Genomic DNA, 19,761 nt, shown 5'->3' on the forward strand with positions numbered 1-19,761 from the left:
GATTGTAGAGCCCCAGGACCTTGGGTGAACATTGGCAGTAGCCAGGAGTGGTTACAACAGGCCTTGCGTGAGACCCAGTGCTATGCTGGCTTCAGGTCTGACTCAGTGCAATCGTAGTGGTGGTGGACTGAAAGCCATTCCTCTATGATATCGAACAAGATGAGAATGCCCACTGTCACCACTGTTATTAAACATTGTACTGGAAGCTCTAGCTAGAGCAACCAGACAAGAGAAAGATATAAAGGACATCAAAATTGCAAAGGAAGATGTCAAATTATTCTTGTTTGCAGATGACATGATTTTATATTTGGAAAAAATTAAAGACTCCAACAAAAAACTATTAAAACTGATAAATTCTGTAAAGTTGCAGGATACAAAATCAACATACAAAAATTATAGCATTTCTATATATCAACAGTGAACAATGTGAAAAACAAATTTAAAAAGTAATCCCATTAAGATATTCACATATAAAATTAAATACCTAGAAATCAAACAAAGAATTAAAAGATCTCTACAATGAAAACTATAAAATATTTATGCAGGAAATTGAAGATGACACCAAAAAATGGATATTCCATGTTTATGTATCAGAAGAATCAATATTGTTAAAACATCCATACTACACAAAGAAATCTACAGATTCAATGCAATTTCCATCAAAATACCAATGACATTCTTCACAGAAATAGAAAAGAAATCTAAAATTTATATGTATCCACAAAAGTCCCAGAATAAGCAAAGCTATCCTGAGCAAAAAGAACAAAACTGGAGGAATCAGATTAACCGATTTCAAGTTATTCTGCATTATGGTACAGGGATAAAAAGAGACACACAAACCAATGGAACAGAATGGAGAACCTGGAAACAAATCCACACACATACACTGAATTAATTTTTGACAAAAGTGCCAAGAACATACACTGGGGAAAAGACAATCTCTTCAACAAATGGGGCTGGGAAAATTGGATATTCATATGCAGAAGAATAAATCTAGACCCCTATCTCTTGCCATACACAAAAATCAAATCAAAATGAATTAAAGAAGTAAATCTAAGGACTCAAGCTACGTAACTACTAAAAGAAAATATTGGGGAAAATCTCCAGGACATTGATCTGAGCAAAAATTTCTTGAGTAATATTCTACAAGCATAGACAACCAAAGCAAATATGGACAAATGTGGCCAGGTGGGGTGACTCATGCCTGTAATCCCAGCACTTTGGGAGGCCGAGGTGGGGTATTACCTGAGGTCAAAAGTTCAAGACCAGCCTGGCCAACATGGCAAAACCTAGTCTCTACTAAAAATACAAAAAATTAGCTGGACTGGACGTGGTGGCATGTGCCTGTAATCTCAGCTACGCAGGAGGCTGAAACAGGAGAATCACTTGAACCTGGGAGATGGAGGTTGCAGTGAGCTGCAATGGTGCCATTGCACTCCAGCCTGGCCCACAGAGTGAGGCTCTGTCTCAAAAAAAAAAAAAAAAAAAAGGGAAAATGGGATGACATCAGTTTGAAAAGCAAAGGAAACAACAAAGTGAAGAGACAACCTGCAGAATAGAAGAAAATATTTGCAAACCACCAATCTGACAAGGGATTAATAACCAGAATATATAAAGAGCTCGAACAATTCTACAGGAAAAAGCTAATAATCCAATTTTTAAATGGATAATAGACATTTCTCAAAAGAAGACATAAAATGGCAAACAGGGATAAGAAAATATGCTCAAGATCATTGATCATTGGCAAAATGCAAATCAAAACTACAATGAGATATCCTCTCACCTATCAGCAGGGTGACTATAGTCAATAATAACTTAATTGTATATTTAAAAGCGACTTAAAGAGTGTAATTGGATTGTTCATAATTCAAAGGATAAATAATTGAGGGGACAGATTCCCCCCCACCCCAAACTGATATCTTGGGTAATTTTCTGTTTATTCTATATGTAGTAGATGGGGAATATGTTTTTTTCTTGGTCTTCCTTTATTCCTAGGAAGGAATTATTTTCAGGTCTCAATGGACTGCTTCTTAAAGTTTACTGGAAATTTATTTCCATGCTGATTATACATTGCTATGGTTTGCATATTTGTCCCCTCCAAAACTCATGTTGAAATTTAATTTCCTTTGTAAAAGTATTAAGAGGTAGGACCTTTAGGAGGTGATTAGGCCATAAGAACTCCACCTTTATGAGTGGGATTTGTGCATTATAAAAGGGCAAGTTCAGTCCCCTCTTGCTATCTCTGTTGTCCTGTTGTTTTCTCCCCTGGAATGATGCAGAAGAAGGCCTTTGCCGGATGCTGCTAACTTTGTATTGGGACTTCCCAGCCTTCAGAACTGGGAGCCAATCAATTTCATTCATTATAAATTTTTTAAAAGATTAATAAGCTCTTTTTTTATAAAAATTCATTATAAATTTTTTAAAAGATTGATAAGCTCTCTATATATGTACACACACACACACACACACACACACAATGGAATACCATTCAGCCATGGAAAAGAATGAAATAAAATCATATATTTTGCAGAAACATGGATGGAATTAGAGGCCATCATCTTTAGTGAAAACTCAAAAACAGAAAGGCAAATACCACATCTTCTCACTTATAAGTGATAATTTATAAGTAGGAGCTAAATGATGTATATACATGGACATGGGGTTTGGAATAATAGACTTTGAAGACTTGGAATGGTGAGGGGTTGGGAGGTGGGTGAAGGATGAGAAATAATTTAATGGGTACAATATACATTATTGGGTGATGGTTATACTAAAAGTATAAACTTCATCACTATGCAATATATCAGCGTAACAAAAATACACTTGTGCCCCTTAAATTTATACAAATGGAGGAAAAAAGTTCTCTCCTGAGTCAAGTTTAAATGAGCTAAATGATTATTCTGATATCATATATTTGAGTGCATGGATGGTGCAACCTCTCTATCAAGATAGCACAGAGTCCACAGGAAGTATGACGTGGGCAAGATGCATTGTCAAGAAGATAGTGGATTTCTACCCCTTCTAGCTTCCTCTCCCAATTCAATCAAGTAATCACTCAGCAGCATGTATGAAGGACCAATCATGTTCTCAGGTTGTGGGTAAATTAAGATACTAAGCCTGACCTTAGTAACCTGAAATGGAATTTAATGGCAATGTTCTACCTATGAAACAACAATGAATAATGGTTCTTATGCTTTTGTGTCTTGACTGCAAGTATCATCTGTTGTAATATCTAACTCCCTGAGTTGTCGTGAGGATTAGTTGAGATATCATACGAAAATCACTAGCTCATCACTTAGCGCATAACAGGGGCTCGAAAAATAGTAAACTAGTGGCATGGGTAATAGCCAGTAAGAGCAGTATCTGTGGTAGTGGAGGACAGCTAAAATTTGAATACTTTGAAATTTATGGGTTCAAAGGAGAACGACATGTTCATGGGAATATTAGTTTGTATTAGTTTCATGTCTATTTTCAGAGGTAGAGTCAGAATCAGACCTTTTTCTCCTAAACAAATGAGCCTCATGTATTAGTTTGCTAGGGTTGCCAAAACAAAATACCACAGACTGGGTGGTTCAAACAACAGACATTTATTTTCTCACAGTTCTGGAGGCTAAAAATTTAAGATCAAGGGTTCAGCAGGTTTGATTTCTTCTCAGGCCCCTCTCACTGGCTTGCAGATGACTCCCTTCTCACTAAGTATTCATTTGGTCATCTCTCTGTGAGTGCATGTCTGCTATTTCTCTGCATGTACAAATTTTCTCTTCTGATAAGGGCACCTCTATTTTATTAAATGACCATCCACCCTAGACCTCATTTTAAGCTTAAACACCTCCTAAAAGACTTCATATCCAAATACTACTATACTCTATATTCCTAGGGGTAAGGACCTCAATATACATTTGTTGGGGACATAAGTCAGCCAATAACACCTTTTCTGGAGACACAGAGGCACAGAGATTGGTTAAGTACAATAAGCTGTAGTAATGCTTAGTTCAAGGACTCCAGTGGAAAAGAAGAGAAAGGATCCTTAGCCAAATGAGAGAGATAAGGGAACAATCTCTGATCATTGCAGAATAACCTGGCACATGTCAAAAATACAGAGGGGTGGACTGATCTGCGGACTTAGTTTGATTTTACATGGGAAAGAAGGATGGAATTTCTTTCAGTAGGTCTCAGAAGGTGTAACTGCAGGACACAGAATGAGTACATGCTTTAATATCTCAAAGTCTGGAGAGTGGTCATTGGAACAAGCCAGTCTGCAGCTTACAGGCCAGCTTTGTGGAATACTGATTTCTTTCCAGAGCAGTCAGGCAACAGAGAAGACGGGGCCTAATAATATTTCTGGTGTCCATGCACTCAGGGTCTATGAATACCCGGGCAAAGTGAATATGTCAATACTTTTAAAATGTGCTTACATTCCTAAGAGTTCATATTTATGGAAGTGCCATATGAACTGTGACTATCAAGTACTATTTTCTGGAGCAATCTTAGGGATCTGTGAAGGGTACGTTGCTCCACAGAAGCTATCATATGTAATGGTTAAAGCACTGGATACGAAGTCATTGGCTTGTACCCAGTAGTGACACTTACTAGCTTGGGCAAGTTCCTTGATATCTGCATCTCAACACACTTATGTTTAAAGTGAGATAATACTATTCTTACAGCATTGGATATATTTGAGGATTACTTGAATTAAGATATATAAAGTGCTAAGAATATTGTATTATTACCAAGAAATTCTGAGTGAATCGCACAACTTCATAGAAAGAAGCAAATTTCCAAAATGTTCCTTGCCAGATTTAAAAAATGAAAATACAGACTTCCCAGTTAAATTTTATTAACAAACAATTTTTGAATATAAATATGTCCCAAACATTTTATAAACACTCTTATACTAAAAATTTATTTGTTGTTTATCTTGAAATTCAAACTAACTGAGCATTCTATATTTTATTTGGCAACTGTAAAAAACACATTTTGAATGATATTGAAAGAGAATATCAGAAAGCAATACTTTAAATGTCATCAGTGTTTAATAAACACATATCTAATAACTATAATAACTGAATGAGTTGGTAGACCCAAGGGCTATAATGTGGACAGCCTTTATTGAAATATAAGCAGTCAAATTGACCTGAGGAATTAGGAGAAACGGGAGCTACTTAAGATTTGGGTAGAAAAATGAATTACTAAACCTCATGAAAATGGCAACTGAGTTATAATTTCAGCTCTCTACCAGAATTTATGGCATATAGAAGATATTTGACAAAAGTTTGATGTATGAAAAGATAGTGAATGATTAAACAAATAAATAAACAATGAACAAGTAAAAATGTAAATGGATCAACTATTTAAGAATGGTAAATTATAAAGGATGGGGTAAATGAAAAGAATCATAGGTTCAGAGAAATAAATTAAGAATGGCTTGTGGTAATCCCGTTAGAGGGAATGCGAAACAACCTAGAATAAATGAAGTTGAAATGGAGAGGAGAGAGAAAATTCTAAAAGCATGTCAAGACAAAAGTCATAGGATAGGAAGACTGTGCACAAACTAATATTACCATCTGTCAGCTGTGAATACTCCTCCATAGAAATAGCTAGGTTTTGTCTCCTCAGACTTTCTACAAAACATAGTCTGGAGGGAAACACTTCAAGGGAATCCATCAAGGCTTTCCATTTCAAGGAATCTGGGTAGACTGTAATACACCAAAAGAGGAAAGAGGAGGAGGAAGACGAGGAGGAGTAAAAAGAAAAGTTTCTGCTATTGTTGTATTTATTTTTTGTAAGCACAAAAAAAAGATAGCTTACTCATAATCTAAAGTAAATATTTATTAGACAATGAAGAGTCACATTGTCTCCAAGAGGATTTCTAAAAGTAAAAGATAGGATATGTATGCAAGGATTTGAAAGCTCAATATAAAGAAGTTTCATCTAAGATTATTGCACCTCTACACACAACAGAACACTTTCACTCTTTCCTCTTGAATATAATACAAAATAACAATATAATTCAGCCTATTCAAAGCAGCAAATCACAAAAGACTTTATCTTCCAACAGGTACACATGTAGTGCTTGGTATTGTTGCTCTACCATCGCAATTGCTGATGCATGAACCAACAAAGGAATAAAAAGAAATAAAATAAAGTCATAAGATTTATTTATATAAATGAAATATGCCTCTCATAAGTACATAGAGGTGTTGAATTTTTCAAATTAGTCAGAAATATGTGTAACTTTTCCTTAAACTTTATAACCATGGATAATCTGCAGTAGGAATAATTTTTATTTCTATTAAAAATAAGTATTATCATTAATATAATTGAATCTTTTAGAACTCAAGAAGTAATTGCAGTCATTTATTTTTTAAAACATTTGATGGTTTTGGCATATCATAAAACAATTTTGTAGGCATTATTCTATAATTTTCAAATTCATTTATTTCAAAAGAAATATAATCATGTTTTACGGTATAATTAACCTTAGCTCAAATTTTTGAACTCTTATTGATCTTATTAACACATTTTTAGCCCTATAATTAAAAGGGGATCAAAGTCTTTTCCAAAAATCTCCAAAACAATCATGGAGTTGAACTTTGAAAGTTTCTTTGTGGAAGTTCTAAAAGGAAAACAGTTGGCCTAATACCACACATATAGCTGGATGGTATAAAGCAATGATGTTCACAACCCCAAAATGATCAGGTCTTGCACTCACTTTTTCATTCTCCTCATGGTTTTGCTAAAAAATATTGTTCTTTCATTGCCTCATGATTAGAAATCCAGTCTCGTATTTTCTGGATAGTCTATAATCCAACACTTGAAGAGTGTAATTGCAATAAGGTTAGAACAGAATTAGAGGGGAGTGCCAAATGCAGATACCAACAAGACAGCACTAATTCTCCCTCAAAAGTCACACCAAATTAACAGTTTCTATTAAGGATATGAAAGTTTGAAGTTGAAGCTCAGCCTATATTCTATGATAAAATTGAATGTTGGATATTAATATCAGCCTACTAACTTTAGCAATATTCAAAATTAACAGCTAAGAATCAAAATAATACAAATAATTATTTTCAGATCCTTACTCTTGTTATAATCTTAACACTTAATAGGAATTCACCAAATGTTTAGTTTCCCTAAAAATGATTGATAATGTTGTTACAAGTGATTCATAAGGTAATAATAGCAATAAGCCAAACTTTATTTATTCATGCAATATTCATGGAACTATATAATTCAGTATGTCAGTAATTATATTATGTATATTAATATCATATCATTAATATACTTGCATTGTATTAAGTATGAGACATAAATAAATTTCTAAAATGGCTTCAAGAAGACTTTGACATAAGAAATATTATTAAAAGTACATGCATGATGGTGGTCATAGCCACCATTCTATGAATGCAGATGCTATGTGCTTACTTCTATGAAGTGTAGCTCTTAGCCTGTGATAAAGTAAGAATTTGTTACCTAAATTAACATGTCTTCCCAAATGAAACAACTTACCTTCCAGTAGAAAGATCAGGTTCCTATGATGTTAAGGACAAACATGCTAGGCCATGGGAAAAAATGAATAAATAAATAAAACATCTTCATCTGGAAAATATATATATAATATTCAATACTACCTTAAATCAGAATCATAAACCTGGCTTCAAGTCAGTATGAAATCTATCAGGGAAAGTACCTAATATCTAAATAGCAATAATCCAAAATAGAATATAATTAAATACCATAAAAGAGGACCAGACTATGAGATGATATTTCAAAGAAGGAAGAGAAGGTATCCAGCTGAATAATCTGGCATAATCCATTGAAGAGAAAGTATTTGAGTTGTGTGTTAAAGTATCTGGTAGGATTAGGACCCATGGAACTGAGAAGGATATTCTGGATAGAGGAAATATCATAAGCAAAGTTGGAGTGAAAATTCCTGAAACATATAAAATGTCCAGAGAATAGTCCCATTGGTCAAACATGCTGTATATGAAGGGCAGCCCTAAGTGATAATATTGAGAGGATGGTGAGAGCATGTGGGGAGATAAAACTTCCCTAGATTTCTCCTGTAAAAATTTTGAGCCACCTGAGACACATAAATGTATACAACATAAAAATAATGTTTGCTTTCCCTTTCCCTAGAAACATTTAACTATCCACATATTATGAGGATTAGATCTGCAGTCATTTGTCAAGTTAATCATGCTCATCCAAGAGTATGATAAAACTTCTCTTCTCTCTCCTACAGGAACAATTGGTTACAGCCTAGATTAGGCCCTTAGGTTAAGCAATCAAGATGTCAAGAAGACTGTCTTCCTAGGAATTTACATTTTTAAAAAGATGAAGCCCAAACCCTGGGGATATGTTTAGGTCATAAAAGCCATAGACACTAGGGCTTACTTGTTCCTTGGAAAGGTGTATTTACATATCAAAAAGAGTGAGTGCAATCCAGGATCCTATCTATCCCATCTTTCAGAAGGGAAGAGTGACAGCTGATAAATCCATTGTTGTTTCTGTTATCATCTCTCCTCTACCAGTAAAACTTAACCACTTGCCTGGAAAGTTTTCATTAGAACTCATCGTGTTGCCTATAGGTCTAGGTGTGAGGGACCAATGCAACAATGTTACTGTTGATGTGGTTGTGAGCTTCAATATAGAATGCTTTTCTCTACCCAAATGCCTTGTGTTTCTGCAGTATTCAGATAGACATAAAAGTATGTACAGACATACATGAATGAGATGGGTAACATCTCAGAAACCTCAAGGTTCATGACAAAACAGAGTCATATCATAAAGAATTTTAATTGTCAAGTGTCTAGTTTTCATTTTTAAATGTTTCCTTTTGAGCAGTGTCAATACCTTCCAAAAGCTTCTCCGGATTTCTCAGTGCTCCTGTAAAAAGGAAAGTGGTACATTATCCCCACAGACATTACAACTGCTTCCAGAGAAACAGCTCAGTAAAATAACAACTCTATAAAATGTTGCTGCAGCTCACAATAGAGAAAGTAGAAGGTGAGGAAAATCAAAAGGGTTGAAACCTGGGACAGCTTGGTTCAACAAAACTCAATTCTATGAGATTAACCTCCTTTTGGGAATTGGAGCATACTAAAGAAATATACAGTCATGTGTCACTCAACAACATGTATAGGTTCTGAGAAATGTATCCTTAGGCAATTTCATTATTACACAGGTATCATAGAGTGTACTTCTCAAAACCTAGATGGTATAGCTTACTACGTGCCTTGGATATATGCTATAGCCTATTGCTCATAGGCTACAAACCTGTACAGCATATTCTAGTGAATACTGTAGGCAATTAAAACACAATGGTAAGTATCTGTGTGTCTAAACATATCTAAACATGGAAAATGTATAGTAAAAATATAATATAATCTTCTGGGACCACTGTCAGATACGCAGTTTGTCGTTGATTAAAACGTTGCTATGTGGTGCATGACTGTATATATCAAGACTGCTGCCTTCAAAGAACTTTTCTGGTAAAACAAGACAAATACACATTTTAACTAGATTAGTGCTGAGATTTTTAGTTCAGATAATAGTTTTTATAGATGGTTAGGAAGGAAAAACTCAATATGGTTAGGATACTATATTTCTGAAGGAAAGATGAGTGTTCACAAAGACTCTTTTCCTTTGTCACTCTGTAATTAGTAATTTTGTTATTTTGCAATCTTCTAAATGGAACTGATAATTCTATACCGAGTTACCCGCCACCCTCAACACTCTCTCAAAGTCTCTAATGTCAAAGATCACAAGAATAGAAAAGCCTGGGTTAACCAGATTTAAAAATCATTTACAAGAGCATTCAGAATTTTCTTGCTTTTTCTCATATCATGTTCTTGCACTACGTGGCTTTGGATTAAGATAAGCTTGAATTTGTCTTGGAAAGCTCACCTAACCTCTTTGAGGCACAATGTTCTCTTCTGTGAAATAATAAGATGAAATTAGATGGTAGGTTTAAAATGTCCATCACAACATCTGACTCTTAGATACTCAATATTGTTCTCTGCCCTATTCAAGCCACTTGTCCCATATACCCTGGTTATAGAAGTGTCTTTGAAGTAAAACCAGAGATGTGGGACAATACAGATGTCATTGTGTTGGGCAGAGGTGGATAGTTAGCAGTATGTAAGGACATAAAATTGCTTGGGATTTTCAACTTCAGACACAGACATAGGAAAAAAATATTGAGAGGGTTCCCTAAGGTATGGCAAGCTACCAAGTCAGGGAACACATAAATTGTTCCTCCTCAATGAAGTAATACCAATGCTAACTATACAAGTGAGGACAGGGATCTAATTGAATTTTTAAAATATGTAAACAAACAGAAATGTATTCAGTTACAGGAGAAGTATCACCACCTCATAGGCTAATCAAAAATGTTTCCAGGTTAAGTGACAAAAAAATTTATAATAATTCCAAGGTCTCTTAGATATATTTTTGAAAAATGCAATAACATAATTGGCTCTAATTTTCAATAAACTGCATTTTCTTTCCAGGGAGAAAGAGCAAAGATTAGAAATTAACCAGATAGTAAAAAGTGAAATATGCCCCTAGTTGAACAACAGAATTGAATCTGAAAGCATTCTGGAAACTCAGGGAAGTCTGATTCACAATCAAATGATTTGCAGATTAATATCTGCAAATTAATAAAGATAATACCCCTTGTGCCTTTGTATTTTCCGGGTGTGGGATTACTGCCATCATTTGATGGAGAAGTTTTAACTACTAAGTCAGCATGTTTTCACGGTGCTGCCTGGTTGCAAATCTGGGATGACATAAGGCACCAGCTTTCTTTACAAACCTTCAAGCTTGGAGGAGGTACAAATCAAATTTGGTCTGAATATTGTAGTTTTGTTTTTCAAGAAGTACTATTTCTGTTTAAGAGTTTTTGTTTGTTTTATAGAGATCTCCTTGGTTAATCCTTTAGCCACACTGATTTGATGCCAAGTTATTGTTTTCCAAATAGTAAATTTTTAAACTTCTTATCTGATTAGTTTTACCTGTTGAGGACAGGTGTTTTGTGCCTCATAATTTTCCCCTCCATACTGATTTATACTTGAATAATTTTCAAGATTCTTGGTGAATTTCCCTTTGAAGGTGTCAAGTCCCTTTAATCCCCAGAATAAATTTATTAATTTATTAATGTTTCTCAAATAAAGAAAAAACCCTATTGGGAATATTGTGTTAATTATTTTTCTCAAGTACATCCACCAATATTGGTGCACACACTTCTCAGGAAATTAAATTTTCCATTAGTTCAACATGCTTGGAATGTTTGAAATAAAAAGAATTTTCCGAAAATGGTCCCAGGCTTCTTTTAAATGATGTTATTAAAAATATAAAGTTCATATTCTAATAGATTACCCAAGAAGTTTACTGCATACAAATTTACCTAAGTTCTTGTTTGTTATTATCTGTTTTCCTGTAGTCTTGCTTGGTTCTGGAGGGACAGTTTGGCTGAATATCAAATACTTAATTTACACGATTTTTTCTCATTGAGCATTTTTTTAAAGTACTGCTTTAAAATTGGATTATCAAAAGACCAATGTCAGTCCAATATATCTGTCATTGCAAGTTATATGTTTGTTTATTTAGGCCATGAGGTCATGAGAATTTTTCTTTTAACTCTGAAACCTATTGGTTATTAGAATATGTCTTAAAGTTTATCAGTCTGGGTTAATGATAAACTAGATTTTCTCATAAACTGTATTTTCCCAAGTACCCAGTGCGGTCTTCCAATTTTTAGGTTCAAACTTTTTATTAAATGTCTGGGAAGTTTTCTGTGATTATAATTTCAAATATTATTTTACAATGTTTTTGTTAATAGTTATTTTCTAATGTCTAATGTCCTCAAGTTTTGCTTTTCATTCTTTGTTTTGTTCAGGGATTGCAATAATATACATATTATTCCTTCTCTTTCTATCTTTGTATCATATCCACTTCTTCACTTATTTTTATTCTCTTAATTATTTTTCTGTTTTTCTTCAATGCTCCTTATTTAATTTTCTTAAATCAATTCTCTCATGGGCGTCTTAAAATCCATTCTTTATTTCTATGTTAATTTTGTCTTTTAATTCCATTTCTTTTTTGAATTCAATCAACTTTCTTTTAATTTTTACTGGTTTTTTCCATGTCTAGCCTCAGATTTTGAATTTCTAATTAAGATTTTTTTTTTCAAATCTTCATTTATTTGTGAGACTATCTCATTCCATTTATAGTTTTGACTTGGAGTTTTCTTCTGCTTCATGGTTATTAGTCTGAGGGAAAATTTCCTCAGTTAATATGTGTTGAATTTTGTTTTCAGATTTCTTTCAAAAGCTCATTTTGAATCTGTTAATCTTCTCTTGTCTATTTTTTTATGTGTGGTATTACAGTGTTTTACAAGATTTTTAATTTAATGATACTCCTGTCTCACAGTATTTCAAAACTCGAAAACTTCAATGGTTTTGTTTGTTTGCTTTTATGATAGGCAATGGGATTGTGAATTATCTAGTTTTGTGATTTAGATTGTGAATTATCCCTTTTGTCTTGTGGGATTCAAAAATGTCCTCTTTCATTTAATTCACTATCCCATTGGCCAGAGGTGACTTCTTTATGGTTTCTTTCTCCTCCAAAGAAGCTATGTGTTTTAAATTCTGCTTTTTTAAATTGTGAAACTCTTAAATAACTTTTCTGTGGCTCATGCTCTGTCTTACCTGGACATTATTTTAGTATTTTTAGAAAAGAGTGGACTTAGTTTTTCTGGCAGAGATTTTAGACCTTATGCCTCATTGTTTATTTCTTTATCTCTTTTTCTGTAGATTTTCTAGCTCTGTTTTCTTTCCAGAAATGTCTTGCAGTGGGGTTGGAGTGGGACAACTGTGTGAGAGACCACACACTAAAACATTTTACAGCTATTAAGAATGTAGGCATTCTCTGTATGCTAATTAGGTTTAGAAGTAGTTTTTTTCCATAACTTAATTTGTTCCTCTTATTTTCTATCTTAATATATAGAATATATATCCTAATATATAGAAAACGTTGGAATGAAATACTGAAAGACAAGAATATAGGGAAAAGCTACCATTGTCTTTGTGCATACTTAAGATTTTTAACCTAGCAATATATTTATATTTAAAATGTAGCTTTTAGGCCACATGCAGTGGCACTCACCTGTAATCTCAGCACTCTGGGAAGCCAAGACCAGCAGATCACTTGAGGTCAGGAGTTCGAGACCAGCCTGGCCAACATGGTGAAACCCCATCTCTACTAAAAATACAAAAATTAGCTGGGCGTGGTGGTGGGTGCCTGTAATCCCAGCTACTCAAGAAGCTGAGGCAGGAGAATCACTTGAACCAGGAGGCAGAAGTTGCAGTGAACTGAGATCGCATCACTGCCCTCCAGCCTGGATGACAGAGAGAGACTTCATCTCAAAAACAAAAAATAAAATAAAATAAAATAAAATAAAATAAAATAAAATGTGGTTTTTATAGACAGACTACAGTTAGGTCTTGCTTTTTTAACACATTATGACAATCTCTGCATTTTTATTGATTTTTAGATCATTCACATTTATTATAATTATTAATATGGCAGGGTTAAAATCTATTATATTGTTTGTTCTTCTATACTTGTTTTGTATATTCTTTATTCACTTTTTTCTTTTTACTGCCTGCTTTTGTATTAATTGAATGTTTGTTATGATGCCATTTTATTTTTACTACTGTCTTATTAATAATACTTCATTGTTAAAACAGTTGCATTAAGGTTTACAATTTATACCTTGGTTTTATCACAATCTATCTTTTAATATGAATAATGTTAGAACTTTACAACTGTATCCTTTCAATTCTTACTCAAATTCATTGTACTATTATTATGCATTTTATTTTACCTATACATATCACAATATGCTATTATTATTTTTGTTTTAAATATTTATTTATAGTTTAGAACTACTGAAAATTAGGGAAAATGTTTATATTCATTTTTACCATTTCTAGAGCTCTTTATTTTTGTGGTAAATTCAAGTTTCTATCTGGTCTCATAATCCTTTTGCCTGAAAAACTTCTTTGATCATTCCTTGTAGCATTAGTCCATTGGCAATAAATGCACTTACCTGTTGGTTTTTTTCTGAAAAACAAATCTTCATTTAGACTTTACTCTTGAAAGATATTTTAACTGTGAATAAATTTCTAGGATTACTTTTTTTGATACTTTAAAGATGTCACTTCATTGCTTTTCTGAATTGGGCAGTTTTTGACAATAACTCTGCTACAATTCTTATCTTTCATTCTTCCTGTGTAGTGTTTCTTTTTTCCTAGCTGCCTTTAGTGATTCTGCTTTATCTTTGCTTTTCAGCTGTTTCAGCTGTTGTAAATCAGACATTGTGAAAAATTACCAAGTACTCTTTGCAGATAAGTTTCTACATAATATTTACCCTAAAATACATCTAAGTATTTGAAATAATTTAATTTCTAGTAAGTATATTAAGACTCTGAGAATAAAATTGTTTACTTTAATTTAAAAATAATATGACGATTTTCATAGCTATGGTAGCATTTTACTTAACAATATTAAGAATTAAGTATCCCTTTAGAGTTTAGGATATTTTTTAATTTGTCTCCACTTAAAGACACAAGCTAATAACAGATTGTACCTTATACTAAAACACTCTGATAATAAGAAATGATCTTGGATATTCTAGAAGGGCATGTATGCAAAAGAGATTTAAAAAGAACTAAATCATATATTGAGAACAAAAAAACATACAATTTTCACTAGAAAGTATTCATTTTATTACCACATATGACTACTCTTTGTAGAATGATTTATAACATGCTAGAAAAACAATACTTATATCGTTATCTCTAACCTCATATTTCAGAGTTGCAGATAGCGTAGGTGTGATTTCAGGGTCTTACAATATGCTGATTATCTAGTTTTCTTTTTTTATTAACTTCTGTAGCACAACTGAATCTACATTAAGTGGGAACAGAGTTTTCCTTTCCACAAAGAGGTAAAGATAATTTTTAAGTCCTAAATTTTAAGAGAGGAAACACAGTTGAACATCCATTCTAATATATGCTCTTGTAAAATTTGTTGACAAGTTGAGGATTTATGTTGTGATTTCTTTTTAAATTAAGAATACAATGTAGTACTAGGCACCTGAAATTAAGACAGCGAAATAAAGATCACAATAGGTTACAAAAGAGTAATGAGTAGGAAGACAGGGAGGACCCTCAGAAAAGCTGAACTACAAAGAATTTTGCTTGGCATTAGTTTTGGTTTTTGGTATCACTAAAAAAGACTGTGGGAATTAGAGATGTATTTATTTCACTAATAGCCTTAAACCTAATTTTATATATGAAAATAAAGTTTTTCTACATTTAGCTGAGGAAAACCATATGTCTTCTACAATACAATTTTATAAAAGGCTATATGTATTTGCCAGAGCTATGTAACAAAAATACTACAAACTGAGTGGTTTACACAACGGATATGCATTATTTTACAGTTCTGAGAACTAGAAGTGTGAGATCAAGAAGTCAGAAGTATTGGTTCCTTCTGAGGGCTTCTGGTGGTAGGCTGGCAATCTTTAGCATCCCCAATCTCTGTCTATCTTCACATGGCACTTTCCCTATGTGTTTTTCTGTGTCCATATTGTCCCGTTTTTTGTAAGAATAGTTGTCTTATTGAATTAGGAGCACATCTTACTAGTATACCCTCATCCAAACTTAACTAATTACATCTTCAAAAACCCTATTTCCAAATAAGTTTAGATTCTGAGATATTGGGATTAGAGCTGAAATACATGAACCTATAAAAAAAACTATATCCATTTCACATTTAGAACAGTTTTGTTGAAGTTTTACCAAATATATTACTTACAGGATGATTGCTAACTGATGGATGTACATTTGTTTTTACATCCATCAGCAGTTTTAGTTCTTTATTAATGAGAAATTAAACTTGGAAGTACACTCTGTTATTTTTTAGTTTGAAAATATTTAAATTCTAAAATTAAGGGATCAACTTGATTCATAAACCTTATAATAATATGTTGATTTGCACTCATGATTTTGGAAATGCAGAGATAAGGTTTAAGGTTTAGCTTTACTGAGAATATATTCTCATCAAAGACATACATAACACCCAACCAGGCATCCTGAATCAAAAATAAGTATTAAGTACATATAACTAATGTTTAATTGTAATATAAATATTACTTTAACATAAATATCAAATAAACCATAGTACATGGAATTAAATTGAATTAATATTAAATTTTGATAAATTGCTATTTGAATGAATATTAATTAAATAATATATATTATAAATCAATATTATTGAGAAATTTTTATTATATTCTACATTGCCTATAAGTATCTGGAAAGGGGACTTGAGAATCAATAGGATTAGCTGGGTTTTCACCAAATAATGGGTGAGAAATATACATAGAAATGTCCAAATTGCATTTTCATGTCAAGGAAGAGTGAAGTTGTATCATGTAAGGGTCTGTTCTGTCTTGGTACTCTGTAATATACATTTATCCAGGCCACTTTTTCTTATGTAAGTAAAAAGTCAGGATGCTAATTATTCACCTTACATTCTCCTATCTCAAAAGTGACATACGTGTGGAAGGGTTAGTTATGAAGTACCTCCACTCTAAAAGTGGTTGGTTATATACATGGGAATAGTAAAAGTAAAAAAGGGTATGATAGAGTCCCTTGGCCATCTGTCCATTTACATTATAATAGAATGCCATTGCTTTTTATCTGTGTTTGAAACAAGTTTCAAACTTGTACAGACAGAATGTGTGGCCTCTTAGCAACCCTGCTTACTCAATTGTATCAACCCTGCTTACTCAATTGTAGATGTAACATGCTTGCCTTGTATTCCCTTTTAGTCTCACTGAGCCCCCACACATTGTTTCTCCACTGGAATTCTGTACTTACCAGGCATAGTAAATACTACATGCAGATTAAGACACAAGGAATGCTGAACATGCTATATTTCTTGTATTTCCTTTGCTTATACATATGCTCTATTGCTCCATAGTTCTTCTTGTAAAAATCATAAATTCATGCATCAGTGTCATGGGGAAAATTTTAAAAATTAAAATTCCACTATGGAGAATAGTTTGGAGGTTCTTCAGAAAACTAAAAATAAGGATACTGTAGGATCCAGCAATCCTACTATTAGGTATACACCCCCAAAAAAGTCAGGGTATCAAACAGATATCTGCAGTCCCATGTTTATTGCAGAACTATTCACAATACCCAAGATTTGGAAGCAACGTTAAGTGTCCATCAAGAGAAGAATGGATAAAGAAAATGTGGCACATATATACAATAGAGTACTATTCAGCCATAAAAAAGAATGAGATCCTGTCATTAGCAACAACATGGATGGAACTGGAGGTCATTATGTTAAGTGAAATAAGCCAGGTGCAGAAAGACAAACATCACATGTTCTAACTTATTTGTGGGAACTAAAAATTAAAACAGTTGAACTTATGGAGATAAGGAGTAGAAATGATGGTTACCAAAAGCTTGGAAGGATAGTAGAGGATGGGAGGGAAGTGGGGATGGTTTGTGGGTACAAAAAATAGTTACAAAGAATTCTAGTATTTGATAGCACAACAGAGTGACTACAGTCAATAATAATTTAATTGTACATTTTAAAATAACTAAAAGATTGTAATTGGATTGTTTATAATGCAACGACTAAAGGCTTAGGGTGATGGATACCCCATTTACCCTGATGTGATTATTACACATTGTATGCCTGTATCAAAATATCCCATATATCCCATAAATTCATATACCTGCTATCTACCTACAAAATTTAAAATTAAAAAAATTCAAAAGAAAAAATAGAAGATAAAAATTTTAAAAATAACAATTTCAAAGATAAATTAAGAATTTCAAGATGGCAATGGTAAAGAATTAAGCCAAGCCAAGCCAAGCATGGGGCCTTTCTGACTCTGGAGCTCTGTGCAGCTTCTTAGGTCATGTGCCTATGAAGTCATCTCTACTCCCAAGTCAGCTGTCCCTTCAGCCTTATGACATACCTTCATCCCTTCTACCAGGGAAGTGCTCCTGTCACACAGGGAATTTTGTGTGAGGAGCTGCAGTTTAAGGGACTTCACATTGTTGCTGGCACACTTGGGCTGTGACTTATCAAGTGCACATGTGATTCTTGTCATGTGTACATACAACTGCTTCCCACTGCTGCTTAGACCTATCTTCACCCCACATGTCTGCCTGAGGCCCAGGACTATGACCTTTGATTGGGGAGCTATAGAAGTGTGATCTCACCAGAATCTTGCATTTTCCTTCCTTTTCCACCAAAACCTTGTTCCATCTGATCTTCCAAGCACAACTACTTTCAAGCTGACTTACAAGTTTGTCCACACGCACCTGAAGGGAACATTAAATCAAAGAATGTGTATTGCCCATTTGTTTCATTAAAGTACCCATTTGCTGTTCCTTCATAGTCTGTGTTGGAAAAAATGATAAAAAAAAAATTTATACATCCTTCTCTAAAATTAAGGTGAGCGAGAAGGAGCAGTGGTGTTTTGACAGCTTTTCAATGACTGTCTCTCAGGGAAATGGGAGCCCTGCTTTGTTGTGTTTCCAGTGTCTGTGGTATAAAGCTCCCACCATGACTAATTTCAAGCCACCAAATGATGTTAAATAGGTCACAAAATTTCTGAAGATGTAACAGTGGAGATTTTTAAAAATTCTGTGTTGGAAAATATTTCACTTTGTTTGCAAATATTTATTAGGGATTTTTACCAAAATCACACAATTACTGGGGCAAGTAACTTCACCTTTTCATCCTTTTTCTTTCATTCTACAGAGCATTCCTGGAGAAACAAGAAACTAACTTGACCATTACTAGCTTTTCTAATTTCAACTGGACCTTCCCTTCCCTGCTATGCAGTCTAATTTTACTCATCTCTAATGATTCTCTTTAGTTCATTCAGCAACCCCCAAAGTGTTTCTAATCAAGTCAAGCCTTCAACCCCACATTTAATACCACTGGTTTTGGATGGTAACTTCACCTCCTACTTAAAAAGAGAGATGAGGGCTGGGTGCAGTGGCTCATGCTTGTAATCCCAGCACTTTGGGAGGCTGAGGCGGGAGGATCACAAGGTCAGGAGATCGAGACCATCCTGGCTAACATGGTGAAATCCCGTTTCTACTAAAAATAACAACGACAACAAAAAAAATTAGCTGGGCATGGTGGCAGGAGCTTGTAGTCCCCGCTACTCAGGAGGCTGAGGCAGGAGAATCGCTTGAACCCAGGAGGTGGCAGTTGCAGTGAGCCACGATTGCATCATTGCACTTCAGCCTGGGCAACAGAGCAAGACTCTGTTTCAAAAAAAAAAAAAGAGAGAGAGAGGTGACATGCATTTTCATTTTTGACATTAATTAAAGTTTAAACTATATGACGCTATTTTTTTCTCTCTTTCTTCCTGTAAACACAAATATGGACATGACTACCTGATTATTTGTGCTATTAATTCCCACCAATTATTTGTGTTCCAGTTATATCATTGTCCTTTCTTATTTCTATCTCCTCTACTGGAACTTTTCACTCAACCAACCACATATGCACAGACTTCCCATGTTTAAAAAAACACCTTATATCCGGTGCCCAGATCTTGGTTTTTAATACAATTCTCCATTTAAAAGAACCAGAGCTTCTTGGTTGATTTAGGAATGAACAGGGAAAATACAAGATGAGTCTGAA

The 19,761-nt window shown here is 33.8% G+C and overlaps 1 protein-coding gene and 1 long non-coding RNA gene across 3 annotated transcripts in view; one reads left to right on the top strand and one right to left on the bottom strand.

Annotated features, from left to right (window-relative positions):
* The window catches only part of LOC134736210 (uncharacterized), a 79,780-nt gene extending 60,854 nt beyond the window's left edge, over nt 1–18,926 (bottom strand). Inside the window, exons 1-3 of one of the 2 annotated variants that reach the window (XM_063636427.1) lie at nt 18,321–18,926; nt 8,857–8,889; nt 7,510–7,555 (exon numbers count right to left, since the gene is read on the bottom strand). The gene's annotated coding sequence lies outside the window, so the exon portion shown is untranslated. The remainder of the gene's footprint in view (nt 1–7,509; nt 7,556–8,856; nt 8,890–18,320) is intronic. The other variant, XM_063636426.1, reaches the window with a different exon arrangement.
* The window catches only part of LOC134736213 (uncharacterized), a 29,009-nt gene that overhangs the window by 872 nt on the left and 8,376 nt on the right, over nt 1–19,761 (top strand). The window lies entirely within an intron of this gene.

Source organism: Symphalangus syndactylus, chromosome 3 (genome assembly GCF_028878055.3).
Source record: "Symphalangus syndactylus isolate Jambi chromosome 3, NHGRI_mSymSyn1-v2.1_pri, whole genome shotgun sequence".
Classification (NCBI taxonomy): domain Eukaryota; kingdom Metazoa; phylum Chordata; class Mammalia; order Primates; family Hylobatidae; genus Symphalangus; species Symphalangus syndactylus.